Genomic DNA, 16542 nt, shown 5'->3' on the forward strand with positions numbered 1-16542 from the left:
ATTCTAGTTCTGGAGATATGAATTAATGAGTTCTATACGAATTAATACCATGAAGGAGACTATTAATTGAGCCACCGAAAATAAAAGTCGCAAGTACAGAACATGCTTCGTAGAACCCGTTTCAAATATATTAGAAAATAAAAATAGGAAATAAACTTCAAGCGTAAAAATCGGCCAGAGATTCTTCAGCATGAGAATCGCTTAAAAAATGTTCACCCGTAAAACATTCGGCAAGAATGAACATACAGTATGAAAACCGATTAAAAATATATAAATCGCTTGCAGGAGAATCCGTTTATCTTGATGTTCAAGATTAAAAGTCGGCTAAAAAAAGCTACTTTGTAAGTAGTTGTCCCAGTCCGATTTTTATGCTTGAAGTTTATATTCGCTTTTTAGATTCTAATATATTTAAAACATTCTAATATATTTAAAACGAGTTTTGCGAAGCATGTTCTGTCCTTGCGGCATTTATTTTCAGTCGCTCAATTGTGACCGCCATTTAAGCTGCAATTGAAGCGTTCTTAGCATATAAAAAATGTGGACAATTGAAACCTTCTCTATAGGTTAGAAGAAACATTATACTTGCATCCAGTGTTGAGAGTTCAGGGGGTCTTTGTGATACTTCGTTTGCCGGAACTATCATCATATCATATCATCATGAATCAGGTATATTGACATATTTGAACATTTGTTCAATTTAAAATTCAATAGAGATACCGGGATTTTAAAAAAGCACATGGAATGCCCCTTTTCAAATTTTATCTTTTAACATCCGTATTACCCAATTAAGTCAAATATTTTTCTGAGATGCACAAAGAATTTTTAAATTCTAGTGTATAGAAACGCGCATTATGGTATTGAATTAAATTGGAGTTTAAGTAGTTTTAAATTTTTTGATCACATGCCCATAGTGCAACGTTTCGAAGGTTATCCTTTCATCTTCGGTGGAAAGCTGGGTTTGAACAACATTTATTTCTAGCTTTCACATAATACAAACATTTTACAAATTTTGACAGTACTACAAATATTTTCTGTGCCAAACAGAATATGATATACAATATTGAAATACAAAAACTATTTTTAGGAAAACAACAGACGAAACGTAGCTTTGTCGTCTGAAACCTACACAATTACATCACACACATCAAATTAGCATGGACTTCAACAAATGCTTCAGATTAGTTGAAAATATTATGACACAAGTTAGAAATGGATAGAGAAATAGCAAAATTGATGAAAGTCGTGACAGTTGTCGCGTACACGAATAGAGAGAGATAGAGAAGCGGGGGGTGGGGGGGGAGGGTTGCGTGTGTGGAATGATAACTGATTGCTAGCGCCATGATAATATTTTTATATATCATCCGATAATTTGATTCCTTATATTTTTATCATAAATAATGCTACATACTGGTAAATTCCTCGCCATGAGCAGTAACAATTTTGGGATTCAAAACTAAAGTTTTTCTCGGAGCTCTTTATAATATGAATATGAATTATAGGAGAATTCTATTATCTCACTACTAGGTGAATTATTTTGTGATCTGTGTATTAATATACCAATCTCAATTTAAAGTGAGCCTTCATATTAATTTTTGAGAAATAGTTCCTACGTCATTGAGTAAATTCACAAATCGTGTTCGGAATCGAGTTCCTTGAACCTCGTAGATGTGTTTTCATAATCCGATTTTCAAAATCATTTGAGTTTTACTTCTAAAACACCAGTAAAGCTATGCTCTTTATGTAACCGTCTCCTTTTTAAGTTATTGAAAATTGGTTAGTGAGAAATGAATATATAAAATGTTTAATATTTCCGTCTTTCGTGAACGGATTTTGACAATCTATAGTTTACTAGCTAATACACGCCGCGCGTTGCTGCGACTTTCAACGAAATAGAGGTAAAACGCAATTTGTTCCGAAGCGCCATCTGGCAGGCAGATAAACTCCAACCAATAGCACACAAACACGCTCGGTAACAAATGCCTACTATGTATAAATTTTGACGGTAATCGATTAAGCCGTTTGGGAGTGATTTATGGACTACATACAAAAATTGACTTTTATAGATAGACTAGGTAATACCCATCGCGCGTTGCTGCGACTTTCAACGTAATAGTAGGAAAACACAATTTGCTCTGTAGCGCCATCTGGTGGTAAGATAATCCCCAACCAATAGCACACAAACACGCTCCATAACAAATGCCTACTGTATGTAAATTTTTACAGAAATCGGTTAAGCCGTTTCGGAGTCTATAAATCATATACATACAAGCTTTGACTTTTATATATATGGGATCATCCATAAATGACGTAGCATGATATGGGGGAGGGGGGAGTTTTGTATTTTGTGATGATGTGTGACGACAGGGGGGGGGGGTAGGGGGTCATGTCATGCTACGTAGCTTTTTTAAAGGGGAATAGAATAGAATTTTTAAAAAATTTACGGGGAAAAGGGGGGCAGAGTTACCGTCAAGCTACGTAATTACCAGGGTGTATTTAGAGGTTTGTGACGAAATGCTACGATGGGGAGGGGGGTGTTAAAAATCACTCAAAAAATGCTACGTCATTTATGGATCATCCCTATATAGATAGATAGAAGACAGATTAGAAAGGTATTTCTAAGACAAGGGTTTCTTCACAAAAACAGGTAAGGCTAGTAACTGTGACTATTACCTTTCATTTGAGCACTAACTGTTACTAGAGTTATCCGCAAAACTGAATATATTGCAATTGCTCCAATTGGATTCCACTGGAGCAGTTCTGCCAGAGACATTTTCAGTTATCGGTGAAATATTATATTTTGATGTATCTTCGTTGTCTTAACATATTTTTGAAAACTGATAAATCTTATTATCAATTTAGACTGTCTTTGACTACCTTTTTCGCCCAATTCAACTGCTGAAACCTTTGCAGGAGATGTGCATTGAGGATCGGAAGGTCAAAATTGAGCACTGCTAGAGAAGCACCTATCTTGATCGGAACGGGTTTTTCGTGTTTCTTTACTGCAACATTTTTAAGGAAATACGGTTTGAGAATCCTATACGCGCTAGAAAAAGTTGTACATGAAGTTGTCCTCCATATTATTAATTTTATTTGGTTTATTGATTTTCTATAATTTATTCAGTTGTTTTCGAAGTTTTATTCGTTTAGGGCTCGAAACTGTGTTTATATAACCTCTTGTTGATTGCTAATTTCGCGTGAGTTATGCACAATAATAAATGATCATACGGTGATATGTGTAAGAAATGTCTCATCTTACTACTAGGGGGATTAAATCGTTTTTTTATATTTTTTTAGCTTTGTTAATTAGGTCGAGTTTGATAACTGCAAGGTGGTGGTGCATTGAGATGAAATGAATTAGGCGCATTAAGATGAAATCAGGGGCATGACATTTTAGCGAGTTTACTATCTATGTTTTAATTTTTGATCTTTGTAGGTGGTGTAGGTGTAGGTCTATAAGCAGCACGCTATGTTTGCTTAAACCTTTGATTTGTTGTTAAGTATATTACAGGATAACGTCTGCTCTATATTGTTGGATTAAGTAGAGTTCTATCGATGTAAGTAATGAAAGAAAAAATCTTCATTTAGGGGAGGTTTCTACTTTGTTGGGCGCCCTACATGCGTGCGGATATTAATTTTATTGACGTAGATAAAAACAATTGTGGGTGTGTGTGTCACAGGTGAAGGGGGACGCGGGGCTTGTTACTCGAAATCACGTTTTTCAAGCTTACGGAAGTTTTTCAAGTTTAATGACCCAAGAAAGTAGAAACCTCCCTTATTGAGCTAATTAACGGCTTCGTTATTTCTTCGTTGGTTGCGATTTATTACTCACCTTTCTTTTACAGTACCGTAGAATTACTGACGTTGGTTCTAATTGTGTGATTTCGTCAATCTGAAAACAATATAAACATTATTGATTGATCGAACTAAACACGTCAGGTGACGTGAAGAAGAAAATTATATTTAAATATTGCAATCAAATAGCACATTCGCAGAGGTTATAATACACCGTCACCCTATTTCATTCCAAACAGTCAGAACACCTATAAAGCAGCGGAAACTTCTTTTCTACTCACGAATCATATTTTTACCGCTATGAGTGCATCAAATTTTATCCTACTCTGCGAAGAAAGTTTGAACTGAATATAGAATCTGAAAACCCAACTGCCACTAGATAAGCATTCCCAATTGCCATGATAGGAGTGGAACTATCCTGCAAACTGTGGGTGTTGAACAAGTTGAGTGACATAATCAATTTATATTCAAATTTACCTTCTTTCAACCCAAGCGCGAAGACTTAAACTTTCCCTTATTGGTTTCTCTATCAGACTAGGCTGTAGCAACCACAGCACAGGTCTTCAAGGTGCACTTGCTTCAGCTCCCAAACTAACTTTTATTTGAGAAAACTGTGTCCCGATTGTCTAGGAAAACAAAAGGCTGGTATAGTTCGGTTTATCTCGACTAGAACAACATGGCCAGTTGTTGTTGTTGAGAAACTTTTACCTTTTCGTGTGCCTAAAGTAAGAAATGTTTTTCTCTAACATCTGGTAATTATTTCAAATTGTGCTACACGAAATACGATTATTGTCACATTATGGCGAAGAAATCTTTAAGCTAATATAGATAGAAACAATTATTTTCAAACTTTGTTAAACCACCTAACAGTGAATATATATATCAAGGAATGCTTTTGTTATTCAAACTGGCATAGCATATAATTAACAAAAATGTATGGCATTGTTTTAAAAACATACACATGGGCGGATCCAGAGGAAAGGCCCTGGTGGTCCGGACCCCCCTTCCCTGAAAATTTTCCACTTGTTTAGAAATTCCAAATTAATTTCAATTTTAGTTTCAAACTCAAATTAACTTTGAACCCAACTCACTGATTTTCATTTTATAAGGTTATTACGTATTACGTATTGTACAATGTCAATTTTAAAATCGAAATATCAGACCTTCTCCGAAATTGTTTTTCTGGATCCGCCCCTGCACATATATAAATTGTTTCACAGGTGATTTAAATATGGTCCGTAGCACAAAGGAACTCACACCGCTCACGATCAGCGGTATATTAATCAGTTAATGCAGTTAGTTATTGCTAATAAGTATGAAGTATGCACGGAAAAATATCGGTTCAAATTTTTTTAAAAAAATCACGATTTCGTAAAGTGATTATGATTATGATCAAGCTTCTGAAATCATAAATTAATAACTTTGTATGCAAAATACATGGAATGTTTTCTTGGGATCATGGCTATCATTGTTTCTCCTGTATTGCGAAATTGAAGAGGCACAGTAGTTTTTTATGTAAGTAATCAAATTGTGTATTTTGCATGTTTTGATGTTTTGAAACTATATTTTTAAAACCGTTAGAAAACATTGATCAAGGTGCGGCTATTTGCTCCAAACTTCACGTAAGCAAATATGGTTGAGTGTGCAAGTGTAATCGTTGTCCGTCGAACCCGATGCTGCGGATCTAATTTAAAATTCAAAGCTATCAATTTGCTTTCTCTAAAACTAGATTATTTTATAAGCATTCTATGAAAAGTACAGAAAAGTCGAACTATATTTTAATGAGAAAACTTAAAAAGCATATTTTTCGAACCCATATCTTCGAAGTCTTTACCATCAAGGATTGCCTTTCTTTTTTGTTTATAAGCTTATTTAATTATCAAGTTTTTCGCTCTATTTATTTAGCAAAATTAGCAAAAAAATAGCGAATATTATTTTGTTACAATTAATGACGATTTTTCCAAGCAAAACTTGTTTTTTTGCTTCAAACGCCGTCCATTGTGTTTATAATTAATAATCACAATACATCTTGCATTACCTCTGCCTTGAAGCGAATTAATGATTTAATAAGGATTTAAGTTTCGTAACACTTTTTTGAACATTAATCATTAAAGTTCATAATTTGGAGATACGCTGATTTATATTAGAGTAACAATTTCTGAGCCCCCCCCCCATTTTTCACAAAGTGGTGAATTTTGCAAAACATGTTTTAATTTTATTAATTAGGTATCCGTGAACATCTTCGTGAAATATTTTATCGCTATTCGAAATATTTATAATAGTTTTTGTTATTTGAAAATTTATACACCTTTTTATTGTAATATTTTTTACAGCCAAAGTTAAATTTCGAATTGCACAAAACTTAATTGGTGGTTTAACTGTTTAGTCTAGAAAATGTCGAAAAAATGTTTAAGAAATGTTAACTATTTCTACTATTCCTTAAACAATTTTCAAACAAATGCGGGTTAAATTGGTATCTCCACGCTATATTCATATCGTTTAAGTTGTAAAATGTTGCATATATTATCAGCTTTCATTTCAAAAAAAAAATCTTGAGCAAAGATAAGGCTTTTAAAATATTTGATTTTTTGTGTTACCCGACATGCCGAAAACAACGCGCGGGCTAATTAACTACATTGATTAAAACAGTCGAGAATCAAACGCTATTCATGCAATAAAAAAATCAATGTTCATGTTAGTTAGTCATGAATCTAGTCACGATTTTTTTAATTTCTCTGTACTGTCCATGATTGCAAATCAGTCCCAATTTCAAATGCGCCGGTAGCATTGCAGCTACAACGAAGCGCTTTTTTGTAATTTATTTATGCGTTTTAATGATTTGTTATCCTTTAATATAGTGTCGGATTTTTCGCGAGAAATAATGTAAGTCACATTCATGATCTCAAGAGCTTTGTCACAATATTGGTACTTTCGCTTTGCGCTACCGTGGTATATTGTTCTTGAGCTTATTAACGGATTTCACTTCACACGAAGAGTAATGTGATCCATGTTCACGACACAGTTTTGCCTTCAGTTTGCTTTCTACTTCTGTCCGAATCACAGTTACAAGCAAGCGAAGTGAATGACAATTCGAAAGTTGTCCTACTGGAGTAGGGAGTAGAGGGAAAGGCTCTCGGAAGGGCTCCCCGTCAGAATCACTCACTACAATTGCAGACGAGACAGGCAATGTTGCCCATTAAAGCACTGCTTAAGGCCAACTGAAGCGGGCCGTGATTCTGAATGTGATATTCATTGTACGGTTCAGATATGTGCAGGCGCAGCGATTTCGCGAGCGCGTGTATCATCACGAAGAACTCGAGCATTTGTACGGCAATGTGTTCGATCGCGTGTGCGTTTGTATGTCGCGTGTGCTAACGTGTACGTAACTACGCGTGGTAAATTCTATTTTATAACCGTGTGATTTTCGCATATTCTTGGGTGATCTCGCGCGGACCTTGAATCTGATACTTAATTCTCGGTGTACGGTTTAGATGCTATAAGAAAGTGAGATCTTCCATATCACTAGAGTTCCCGATCGTGTCGCCACGATGGTGTTGTCTAGTGGATATGAGCTTTATTTTTTGATTGGTCTAGCTGAATGTATGGATCTAGGGTAATGTTTTCCGGACATGACCGATTCATGATCGCGCGAACACGAACGTTTGTAGGTTCGCGTTTGAGATCGGGTTTGAAACTTCGTAAGTGCTAAAACATTTACCTTATTACCGGGGTGTTATCAAGTTTGCGCGATCGCGGGCGTAGGTGTGCGGGGTTAATCGCGAACGGCTTAAGCGTTTGTATATTAATGTGTTTGTCGCGTGTGCTTGCGTGCATGTGACTTCGCGTGTATTAATTCGATTTTGTAACTGTGTGGTCATTCACATATTCGCGTGCGTTCTTGGATGGTCACGCAGACCATCATTCTGATATTTAGTTTTGGGTGTACAGTTCACATTCAGCTAGGGAGTGAGTTATCCCATTTCACTAGAGTTCCCGATCATGTCGCCATGGAACGTGTTGTCCTGTGATGAGAGCTTTCTTTTTAATTGGTTCAATTGAAGGCATGGACCTAGAATCTGGTATCGTGGATGGAGGCTTCCGACGTGACCGATTATTAATCGCTGTTCGCAAGTGCCTGAGATTGTAGGTTCTCGCTTGAGACCGCGTTTGAATGTTTATAAGTACAGAGACGTTCATATTAGCACCGAAATATTATCATGTCTGCGAGAACGCGGGTGTAGGTTGCGTGAATGGTCGCGAGGGGCTCAAGTATTTGTATGTTTGTTTGTCGCGTGTATGTGGCTTCGCGTACTTAAATTCGATTTTTTGTCGTAATGGAACGTATTGTTTAGTGGATATGAGCGTCATCTCTTTGATTGGTCCACCGGAAGCCATTGTACTTATGCTACTAGGGCCGAGAATAGGGATTTCCGGACGAAAACCATTTATGACCACACGAACACGGGCATTTAGAGGTTCTCTCTTGAGACCGTTCACTTAGTCTCCGGGGTGTTATTCCGTTTGCGAGATCGTGGGTGTGGGTGTGCGTGTATGATCGTGAAGGGCTCGAACGTTTGGATGTTGACGTTTTTGTCGATTGTGCTAGTGTGTATGTAACATCGCGTGGATACATTATTTTTATAAACGTGTGGTCATTCGCATGTTCGCGTGTTCTTGAATGAACACCCGCGGACCGTGAATATATTTAATTTTTAGTGTATGGTTTAGATGCTAGAAGAAAGTGGGTTCTGCATTTTCACTAGAGTTTCCGGTCATGTCGTGTTGTCTAGTTTTTTTCTATTAGTTCAACTGAAGACATGAGTTTAGGCTGCTAGGATCAAGGGTAGAGACTTTCGGACGTAACTGATTCATGATTGCGCGAGCAAATGTTCGCCTAATTACCGGGGCGTTTGAATGTTGGCGAGATCGCGGGCGTTTGTGACCAGGTTTGTGTTATCGCGATGGCCACCTTTTTACATTCGGAATTAAAGAGATTGTGAGTGTATATGAGAGAATAAGCAATTTATTCTGTTTGTGAGTGTTAGCATGGATCTAATTTAAAATATAGCAATAAAGGAAGGGTGCTCCAGAATGAACTTGGGCCTAAACCCGCATTGTACATTATTTGACCATGGCATAAGTAGTTAATAAAGGTCGCCAAGTTAAATACTAAATTTGATCACAATGTAGCTTAACTAAAAAGAAAGTCGTATCCCAAGATTCTATGTGATATAATCACTGTAATACTGCTTAGGTGGAAAACCCCCAGGACCACTTCAAGGTATAGTATCATGTCAAGAGAATAAACAATCGCTCGATATATTGAATCTATATAGTTTCAGTAATAAAGCATTTGCGTCTCTTATTCTTGCCAGTATGAGCGAAGATGGTAAAAAAGCGGTGCTCTGGCCGACGATCGCAGCGCAGTGGGACGGAATAAAAACGACCGGACATTGATGTATGCGACGAAACTATTGGTTATGGCATTTTGATGTCTTGGGAAAGGTTTCTTTATTTTTTAAGTAGTTTAATATAATGTTGGAAAATTTTGATTTAAGGGGGTATATACGCGGATAAAAACTTTACAAGTTGTATGGAAAGTTTGTAGACAAAATGATATTATGAAACTTTGTTGAAGAAGCAAAATGGCTAAAAAGTTATTGGGTGAAATTGAAGTACATGTCGGAAAACCCCCTTAAAAAGTGTTTTTTCTGTAACTTTTTCATTTAATTTTTTACAGTTTTTCGATGTTCTAGAAAGTAGATGCTTCCAAAACACACCGTTTTGCAGAATAAACCAACTCGCTATCTCTTAATTTTTAGGATGTATGCCTGTTTTTTGGTTGTTTTGGGGAAACTTTAAGGGGCTACGGTTTGTAGAGTAGCTAAATTTGTTCATTTGTTGTTCAGCAAGAAATACCCTGTTGATATAGTACGCTGCAGTGAACTTCCAAATTTGTGTTATTCAACCGAGTAAGTGCGAGGTGGAAACTTTACTGAAGGTGAAAATGGATTCCAGTTATACGGAGGTCGTCTTTATGCATCCCATCAGATACGCAATCCAACACGGTTGCTCAAGCAGAAAGATTCGTTTTGTTAAACAACCTACTACACGTGGTTGAAAATGGGAGCGTTAAAATTAAGATTTTCCTATATATTCAAGATGAAAAAATTGAGATACGATTACACGACTTAGCCCCACTTATCTCCCGTAAGCCTGTCACAGTATGGAGAAGAAGAATCCGTTACGTTTGACCATCGTAGAAATTTCTATGCGAGGGATTTACATCAAGATGGTCAACTTCTCCGGTTCGGTTCATTTCTGTACAAGTTCCGATATTGGCAACAATTGTAAGTACACCAGCCACACAGCAAAAGTCGGTCAGTGATCTAGCAATAGTAACTAAGAAGGAAAACACGAACTAATCACCGCCGGTGATCTCTCCGTCGCAGTGACTGAGAGCTAAATGGATCACGAAAGTGGGCATCAATATCGCGAGAAATTCCGCCGCCTTGGAATGCTCAGCAACAGCTAGCTGATAAACATGAATGAATAGCGTCAAGAAAGATAAGAAATTCGGCAAAGGTGGTTGTTAAGAGGTAGAAGTCATTAGCTGAGTCGATTGATACACAAGACTCGGCCCTCCATGCCTCGGAAAAAATCTTCAAAGTTTGAGGGTTTCTATACTTTTACGATTCTTTCATAATAAACAAAAAATCACAACGTATCAAATAGTTCTGAAAAAGTTCACGTACTGCAAAACGAATTTTTTTGAGAATAGGAGCATTAATCAGGCGTCACGAAAAAATTGATCACATTTACAAAACAAATGATTTTTGTTCACAGGTCTGTTTCGTAATGTGAAAACGTGATTCCAGAATCCATGATAATTTTTAGTCACCAATTTGGTAAACTGTTTTGCCGTGTGCCTGTGCGAAGTTGAAATTCAGATGCTTTATTACGAAAGGTGAACCAGTCATGGCTTCCTGTGCAAAGTATGAAACACTGCCCAACAAAGAAACCGACTGTCATGTCGTGCGCAGCAAGTGTCGAAAAAGCATTCATAACATTATCTGTGCATCGGATTATTGCTGGAACCTGTTTCCAGAATGGGCAAATTGTGAATTGATTGTGTGCTGTGAGCATGAGACGAATTTCGTTATTTTCTGTATACTCTCCCCTCTCCCGGACGCAAAATGCGTTAATCCAGATATTGTGACGGAAGTTCACACAAAGTTTCATCGGAAATTTGTGAAGTTTCACAACAAAGAAGTGGGTGCGTTTCGCATAGGGTGGTTTTTATGAACTCTTCCAAGAATACGAAACCGGTTAGAGTTCGTCATAATACCAAAGACAAGAAGACATAACACTACGAGTAAATTTCTTCTAAAAATATCGGTCCACAAATTTTCCCAGCACACTGGCTCCACCTTTTATACACGGTTTCAAACACTCATTAGCAAGTGGGCTTCCCTCATGCTCAGGCACAATTTAGCACTAGTGATTCGTCATCTAAATCAAGTTTTTAATGTATGTAAGAAATAAAACTGTCGCTTGATCTTGGCAAGTAGCTACTTGTCACTAGCCGGTGCTACGATCGCCCAGCAATCGCTATTGGGATCTTTCATGCAAACTTTGATACAATGGTAATTCATGCATGCAAACCTGTGTGCGTTGGTGATTTTGAACGTATTTTCATTCAAATGTTCAAATGAAAACTTTGTTCTAGCCGTTATATCTGTCCTCAGTGTTGAAACCGATATAGGATAGCAGATATTTCGGGCCACGTTAGGACTTGGCTATAATTAGTAATTACGCAGCAAAATCAATTGCGTACTATGTGCTCCATGAGATTAAATGAACAACAATAAATTCCAAATCCGAAAGCATCCTGATTCGGCTTCAAAATAGCAATGTACCAAACCTGTACTATCAACGCAGTGAAATCCCATTAGTCGTATGAACAATGGTTTCAACCAGTCGGGCCATTTACTTCACGAAGCATCCGCGTACGCTGAGTGTTTTCAGTTTGAAAATCCCAAAACAACACAGCCGGAAAATTTATTGATATCGTAGGCGCCGGTGAAATTCCCTCTGCACGAGTTAAAATATTTAACAGTTTAATTAGCGTAATTGTAATCGATATCCTGGACCATTGCAACTCAGGCGTAACGGTGGAACACTCCCAACTTGTCATCCGATGGCGGCGGTGGTATCCCGTCCCTGGGTGATAGATTGTAACAGCACTATGGTTTGATATGCTTCTCGTTATCTGGTGCCGGGTGTATATCAACCTGAATGGTTGCACTGGTCAGTGGCCAGAATCTGTTCGGAGCCTTCCCAGAAGGCTGGTCAACAATTCCCTTTTGATCACACATACACACTGTTCAGGCAAGCGCTTCGTCTGGAGTGTTAACTTTGTTACTCCCTTACGTGCATCTGGAGGACGGGCTGCATTGGTCGTTGTGTCTAGTGGTTTCTTGGGTTAAACTAACTCGTAAATCATGCTCTTCGGCATGTGTTTGTCTCTTCAGAACAAAAGATTGATGAAGCCCACAGCAGTAAATTGGTTGCGTAATTCAAAAGCCGTGAGTAATTGTTTTGCTGCAAATATAGTGTCACGCTTGGGAGGATAATGTGTAAGGGTCTATCCCCGGTCTTACAGCAGGTGGGAGCAATTGTGTTTTTTTATTTATGTAAAGTGCCATTACATATTGCAAAAATAGGGAAATTTAAACGACATGTAAATCACATAGAGCAGATCGCTAGACTTGTATAGAAATACAAATCCGTTGACTTTGGCCAACATATTTATACTGATGTCCGTATATTAACATTTTTGCAGGTGTTGGGGTCTATATGACTCGAAACGAACATAGAAAATGCCATAATTTTTTAGGTTTCCTATCAGTGTCATATTGATGCTCGTAAGTAGTGTGCTAAATAAGCGTATCTGTCGCAGGTATAAGTGATAATGGAAGTAGGATACAAAGCCTATAACTAAACTAGTTATGGCATTTGTGTTTCGACTTCGTCTCATCTGAACTCTTAGTGGAAAAAATAGTTTTTACCTAAAATTCACTCTACTAAGGAGAAATATAGTATAGTGTATAATGCAATGGATTGCTAAGCCAAAACAAGTTCTGACTTTATTAATTCTCATAAGCTCAATCGGAACTTCTCTTTTTGCGGGACATTACGCAGGACCAGGGGTTTGCTCCTAAACACAAAAAGCGTTTTTATTTTCGAAGCTAGTGTCAATCCGACGCACTGAGAATTGACTTAAACCAATTGCTGGCTAAAACACAAAATATGGTTTTTCGAGTTTTTATTTACTTATATTTTTTTACACAGCTAAAAGAAATACTATTACAAAAGTAGCTGAACATAACCATTTTTATAAGCTGCAGCTTAAATTTAACTGAAAATAGTATATTTCACCAACACTTTTTTTCTTCTTTTTTGTTACCGACTAAGAGTGAGCCATTTATTATTTTTGTTGTTGTAACGAGCGAAACGGTAAAGGAAGAAAGTTTAGGAAAGTGTGGAATAGGGTCATACGGGTAAGCTTAGATTCCCGAAGACTTAACCCTTCTTCTACCGCAGGAATCAGGACCGTCTCGATCTTTTTTGAGTACTCTGGTACTTAATATTAAAAATACTTCAGGTCTTCCAGTCCCTTGTTAATTCAATGTCGTTGCCACATAAAAATTTAAATATACGTTTAATTAAAAAAACTCGTCCCCCCACGCGCAAACTAGACTTGCTACGGCTCAGTCTACCACCACCCTGTTACACAAGGTGTTCACAGGTGTTTGAAAAAACTTTTTCGCAAAAGCAATCAAGTTTAGGAGTTTTTCTTGATATTGAAGGTGCTTCTGACAACGTGTTTTTCGCATCCATTTTGGAAGGAGCAAGATGTCATGGAGTACTTTCATATCTCATAAACTGTATACACGCAATACCTAGCAACAGACATCGCTGAGACACGTGGAGATAGGGAAACTGGGTATCTGTGGATGTCCTCAAAGTGGTGTGCTGGCACCACTTCTATGGAACCTTGTCACCGGTGGCTTGTTGAGGAAACTTAATGATGCAACAAGCAACAATGTTGTTTGACACGCAACAAAGGATTACAAACGGAGCTCGTCAGTTGACTCTGAAATTATTGTCGCATGTTAGCATTTCATTGCGTAGTTAGCCCAGCTTTATAACGACATTAAACCATCCATTATAAGACATGGTTTGTTTGAATTTCTCATCATTCGTTTACCTGTCGACGATAGCAGCAGCACCAGCAGAGGCAGAGGGCAGTAAAACAGGAGCAGCAAGGTTCACCGGAGAAAAGTTGTCCTAGCCACGAATAAGCATTGACACCTGCCATAAATCGTCAATCTGCGAGAAATTTGTTGCTATCAGACGTTGTTTGCGATGGGAGTGCACCGTTGCAGTTGAGTTCACTGGTTTTGCACTTTCGAGCCTAAGTGTCAATGGAATATAGCCAGTTATGCTCGAAAGCGCAAGACCAGTGCCCGGAACTAACTCGGAGCACATCAGTCGATAAGTCCAAGAGAAGAATGAGCTGCTGATCGGCAAGCTTCCCGTTCAGCTGTAGTGGCCTTCCAAGAAACCAATGAGGCCGTATACGTTAGGTTTTAATGTAAAATACATTCAAGCTTCCAATATAGGGGTCGCGTTTCAAAATATCGGCTGTTGCAGCCGCGTCAGTTTCAATTAACAAAAAATCGATGTTGTAAAACATTAACCTGGAAAAAATTGATTTTTCGAGGCAGAAAAAAAGTCCAAAGGCATAACCCATTCCTACTTAGAATGACATTCCCCTATGTGTTCTATGCATTAACCATGCGAATGTGACCATGTTCGGTGTATAATTCGATACGTTTTGCGGCGATGAAGTTTAAGTTATAGCGTTTTAAACAGGATATTTTTCGATGTGGTGAAATTATGCATGCAAATTAGGCACCAACCAGATTGTTGTTACGAAAATAAATGTATTATATGAATGTTTAGAAAAAAGAACACAATTAATTTATTCTTGAAATGTTATTGATAATGTAGTTGATAATGTAGTTGAGAAGCTGTTCAAAAAATAGAGCGTACCGTTGCCTAATATAGTTAAAATAGCTTCATTACTCTGATCTAGCTAGTTTACGCATATACCCTGCTTATGCCACCCACAACGTGTTTCATTCTTCGTACAAAAGGTGGTTGGGGTTAGCAACTTATCACGCTTCTTTACCTACCTGTCTTTGTTTTCCTTATCTCAATCAACAAAAGTGCAATCGTCGGCATTTCAACACTGCACATTTCATACCTACTTCCACTTCACCCCGATGCCGCTTATTGCACCCTTTCACTCTTCACCGAATCCCAGCATCCAATCCGCTCGAAACAAAGGATGCAACTGAGATGCAACGAAGCCACCAGTGCCACTCCTCTACGTAATCTTCGTGAAACAACAACGTGCTCGAATAGAAGATGGCCACGAAAGGCAATCTCATTATCATCATTTTGAAGGGGAGCTTTGCTTCTTCAGGAAGGAAGGTATGAGTTCTTAAGGCGACGGAAAAAGCTGGACTAAAACAGTTATGGCATCGAGGGGGTTTTGGCATGCACTATCTAGTGGAAGGCAAGCTTAATCTAGTGGGAAAGAATGTTGAAAACTCATTGAGGGGATTTTAAAACAGCATGGAAAACTATTTAGTGAGAAATTTCTAAATCCTTTCGAAGCTTCACAGTCCACAGTAGCAAGGGGTTCATTAGGTACACCTGCCTCAATGGAGTAGAAACTTTAGCGAGTACTAAGCTTCTTCTTTGTTCTGTTCCTTCGACAGCTTGGTCGGAGCTCACGGTGCTTGGCTACCGAGCTGCCGTTGTTAACCTATTGTGGTCTCACGTAGAAAACAGCATAATAAAAAGCATGGGTTAATGTGCATCCCAAGTACCTAGCCGCTACAAATGAATTTCTAATTTTCGCACCTTTTATCAAATCATTTTTCGCGCAGTCTTCGTAATAAAGCTTCCTCTCACATGCAAAACCTTTAGGAGAAAATCCAGTTTAATTAGATTTCAATTTTTAAAATTTCAATTGGTGTTTGCCAATGCACAGTGGGAAAAAAGTATCAAGCACGCGGCATTTCTTGAGGTTGCAAAACAGTAACTGCGGTTAGTTTCCTTATATAAATATATCTGTAGAATCGATAGCAGGTATTTAAAATAACCGTAAAGTACACAATCATGCTCGTTTTGCCCTAATTCCACTTTTCGTTTAAGTTTATTTTTATTAATGGCTCCTTAAATTGAAAGAAAATTGAATACGGGCAACCATATTTACTGTTCCTTATGCAAAAAATCCAAACATTCTATAGAGCATAGTAGATGCATACCAGCATAAACTGTTCCAATCGGTTTTACCCTAATTCTCCCCAAATGTTTTAGCTCAACTATATTCAACATCTCAGCAGCAGACTTCATGCGACTGTACAAAAAGCGTTTCTTATGCAAAAAAGTGCAAGGAATCGATTGTAAATGTATAGAATGTACAAACACTTTATACACAGACTAGTGAAGTGTCAAAGACTGCAGTCAGACGAGCATGCTGGTATTATGAGGGGAAGTAGAGAGGAAAGCCCATGCTAAGCTTATAGGATCTTCCGTGATGCCAGTAAAAATAAACATGACAATATATTTCGGAAAGAGTATGAATGCAGTCGAGCAATAGTTGTATTG

The 16542-nt window shown here is 37.8% G+C and overlaps 1 pseudogene; it reads right to left on the reverse strand.

Moving 5' to 3' along the window:
• The window catches only part of LOC131690122 (uncharacterized), a 148733-nt pseudogene that overhangs the window by 123480 nt on the left and 8711 nt on the right, over positions 1 to 16542 (reverse strand).

This window comes from Topomyia yanbarensis, chromosome 3 (genome assembly GCF_030247195.1).
Source record: "Topomyia yanbarensis strain Yona2022 chromosome 3, ASM3024719v1, whole genome shotgun sequence".
Taxonomy (NCBI): domain Eukaryota; kingdom Metazoa; phylum Arthropoda; class Insecta; order Diptera; family Culicidae; genus Topomyia; species Topomyia yanbarensis.